The sequence below is a fragment of the Bos indicus genome, chromosome 3 (genome assembly GCF_029378745.1).
Source record: "Bos indicus isolate NIAB-ARS_2022 breed Sahiwal x Tharparkar chromosome 3, NIAB-ARS_B.indTharparkar_mat_pri_1.0, whole genome shotgun sequence".
NCBI classification, from domain to species: Eukaryota; Metazoa; Chordata; class Mammalia; order Artiodactyla; family Bovidae; genus Bos; species Bos indicus.
In genome coordinates this window covers 19,758,995-19,762,908 of record NC_091762.1, presented here as the reverse complement: position 1 = coordinate 19,762,908, position 3,914 = coordinate 19,758,995, and the positions used below count along the sequence as shown (strand labels likewise).

The following is a 3,914-nucleotide window of genomic DNA, read 5'->3' as shown; positions in this document are numbered from 1 at the left end:
TATTAAATTATTTCTTTAATGATTTTCCTACTGATTATTTTATTTCTTCTCACTTTCTAAAACCAGATACTCTGTCTCCTAGACTGAATTTCTAATTTTCTTACATTTATTTTATATTTTCTATTTCTTTGTATTTTTATTCTATCCTCCAGGATATTTCTTCAACTTTGTCTTTGTTGTTCAGTCGCTAAGTCGAGTCCGGCTCTTGAGACCCCATGAACTGTAGCCCACCAGGCTCCCCTGTCCATGGGATTTCCCAGGCAAGAATACTAGAGTGAGTTGCCATTTCCATCTGCAGGGAATCTTCCCAACCCAGGGATCAAACCCAAATATCCTGCAGTAGCAGGTGGATTCTTTACCACTGAGCCACCAGGAAAGTTTCAACTTTGGCTCAGAATTCTTTTTATTAAATTACAAACATCCATTTATATATATTTTTTTCTTTTCTTTTTGGCCATACCCCAAGGCTTGTGGGATTTTAGTTACTCAACCAGGGATCCAACTGGCGCCCCCTGCAGTGGAAGGGTGGAGTCTTCACCATTAGACCAGCAGGGAAGTCCCTCACTTCATTTTTTTTTTGGCGGGTGGGGGTTAAATATGTATTTATTTTTAACTGATCACTTCATATTTTTAATTTCCAGAAAGTCTTATTTTCTTTTTTTAAAAAACATATTAAAGTATAACTAATTTATTATATTGTGTTAGTTTCAGGTGTACAGCACAGTGAATCAGTTATACAGAAAGCATGAAATGCTTCATGAATTCGCACGTCATCCTTGTGCAGGGGCCATGCTAATCTTGTCTGTATTGTTCCAACTTTAGTATATGCCCTGTAGAAGCCAGCACAAGTCTTTATTATTTTCTGAACGTTTCTTTTAATAATAGCATCCATTCTTTTGTCATGGGTGCAATGTTTTCCATTGATTTCTGGTGATATTAATTGCAGTTTGGAGGACATTTTCTTCTGGTCCCCTCATTGTATGTCACACTCCAGGTTCCTTTTCTTTTGGCTTCTTTTATGTGTGAGGCTTGTGAACTTGGGCTGTCTGTTCCAATTCAGGCATGAGGTCCAAAATTGCTGATTAGAAGCCCAGTGCAGGGGCCAGAGGTGGTCAGCTGGGGGTGACTCACTGTGGTATGGGTGAGGGAGGGATCGGTCTTCTAGCTCCTGTTAAGGTTTTTCCCTGTGTCAGTCATCATCCCCAAAAGAAATTTTCAGTCCTCTTGCCTCTACTGCCAGAGGACTAAACACTTTCAATTTTTAAAGTCTTTACAAGTTCTAAGACTCCAATTATTTCATGCCTTTTTGGTTTTCCTCTCTCTCCCTCATGAGTAGAATGGAAAATATTCAAACTTAAGGATTTAAAACCTTACACATGAGACGTTCCTGTTTTCAAAATTACGTCTTTCATTGTCTCTAGTCTTCTTCTTGAGCTTTTATGCCTTTTGATTTCTGTACTCTCCTTTTGATGGGATTTCTGGATGGAGCAGAGATAAATGGGTGTGCGCAATCCACCATGTTTAACCAGGAGGTCCTACTTCCTTAAGTCTTAATTACTTTGTTTCTCTTAACTCATGAGGTGGTTGTAAAAATTAAAAGTTGTAATGCATGTGTAAGAGGATGTTCGAAGAGATTTTTCTTGTTGTCTTAGAGTTTGAGCTGAGTCCTCAGGGAAAGAAAAGCATGTGGGTTCCCTACATGGTAGAGAAAGACTTTACTGGACAGACAAAAGAAAATAACTCCTCTTACAATGGTGGTCCCTTATCATCATCTTCAGCCTCTACAATTGAGACTCTTGACAAGGGAATGAAGAGTTGTGGCGATAGAGTTGTCGGTCTGCTCTATAGAGCTTTGTTATCTCCCCTACTTCGTCCTTAGGAAGGTGAGCAGAGGCTACAGACTAAGTAAGGAGGGTACCACGAGACTAGGGGTGCCTGCAGGAAAATCACTCCTTGACTGGATGATTCTTGGGTAGTAGAATTGTTATCCCAGTGCTGCAACAGAGCACAAGCAAAGCACTGTGAGAGAGGGTTTTTTTTAAATTAATTAACTAGGCTGTGCTGAGTCTTAGTTGGGGCACTCGGGATCTTCAATCTCCGTTGCGGCACGCAGGATCTTTTTCAGTCGCTGCATGCTGGATCTTTAGTTGCGGCATGTAGGATCTGTTCTCCAAAGAGGGATCAAACCCGGGCCCCCTGTCAGAGAGTTTTGGAAAAATTTGACATGAGTTTACTGGCATTTGGGAGACACATATGAACACAGGGATAAGTATCTGCTGATGGTTTGGTGAACAGGGCACGTTAGGGAATGACTGGAGCCCAGACGAGGAATGGCAGTGCTCGAGAGTAGCCTGTATGTCTAGCATCTGGCATGATAAGGATGTGGACGTTTCTCATGGGCCAGGAGGACATCATGGAGAGTAGCTGGATTTTAACCGTATAGATGGGGCTCTGTCCAAGAGAGGTCCCTGCAGGGCAAGAAGACTCTAATGGCAAGGAACAGTGAAGAAGCTCAGGATGCTCTGCAGGACATCAGTTGGAGATGCACTGTGGTGCCAAGGGGTGTGCAGTGTGGAGGGCCTGTGAGTCTCCTCAAATACCACCCTCCAGGAGAAAGCTAGCACTTAGGCACCTGTCATATGGAAGGTTCTAACAGACCTGCTCATATAAAACTACCCTTTTCTTTCTCCCACTATTCCAAGCCTGGAGAAGTCAGAGGCAGGAAGCGGAGGGAGGGTGAAAGAAGACTGAAGATAAAGGTAGCCCTCTCCCCACTTTGCTGTTTCAGATCTCTGGGCTGTGAGTCCAACTTGAGTTGGGGGGTGGAGAGTGAGCTAGGAATTGAATATAAGATTGAAAATTTTAAAAACAGACTGTTCAAGACTTGTATTCCATGAAAATAACAAGAAAACCATGGGGTATACTTGAGAAATGTGTTCCAAGGATGGGGAAGTTTGCTGACAGAGCAGAGTTGAAGATAGCAGCTGATGGCCGGATGGGATGGGGGTGGGGTGGCGCGGGATTCTTTGTACCTTAACAAACCCAGACAGTTAAATAAATCAGTTAGAACTTAAAGTGGTAGGCATTCATTCAATCAGTATTTATTGCCAGATTCTATGTAAGTTTCAGGGAATAAAAACAAGAGTGAAACTAAGAGTCCCTGCTTAGATAATCGAGTGAGGAAGACATTCTAAGATAGGAACTGCATTTAGCAGCTAATAATGGAGACCAGAGATAAGATTGACATTTTACTTTTCTCTTGTGTGAAAAATGTCCACAGATAGAGGGTTCATAGTAGCTCCATTGTCAGCGGAGCCCAGGGTCCTTCTATCTTTCTGTACCACCATTCTCAGACTGTGGTTTTCATTCTTAAGACTGGTGGTCTAAGGTGACTGAATGGAGCTCCAGTTGTCATATTCTGCATTCCAGCCAGAAATCAGGAGGAAATGGCAAAGGGCAGAAAAGGATCCATATCAGCTTTTTTGCCCCCTTTTAGAAAGCCTTCTTGGGATTTCCCTGGCAGTTTAGCAGTTAAGACTCCGAGTTTGCAATGCAGGAGGCACAGCTTCAATCCCTGGTCAGGGAACTAGGATCCCACGTGCTGTGTGGTGCAGTAAAAACAAACAAAATAGCCTTCTTGGATGTCTCATCCAACAACTTTGGCTGACACCTCATTGGCCAGAATTTTGTCACATGACCACTCTTAGCTGCAAGGGAATGTGGGAAATATAAGAATTGTTTTACTGAGGAAGAAGCAGAGAATGGAGTTTAGATAGGTAACCACCAAACTGTGTAACAGTACATCCCTTTAGCTACTCAGAATCTGTTAAGTTCCTCATGTGGCTGTTTGTGGTCCAGCAAGCTGTAAACCAAAGACAAGTTTTCAGTCCCCAACACATCTGATATACAATGGT

The 3,914-nt window shown here is 42.5% G+C and overlaps 1 non-coding gene across 1 annotated transcript; it reads right to left on the bottom strand.

Annotated features, from left to right (window-relative positions):
* Positions 1-739: 739 nt before the first annotated feature.
* Positions 740-844, bottom strand: LOC139182346 (U6 spliceosomal RNA). Its single transcript, XR_011566017.1, has one exon. It is a non-coding gene; the product is annotated as a U6 spliceosomal RNA (small nuclear RNA).
* Positions 845-3,914: the final 3,070 nt, after the last annotated feature.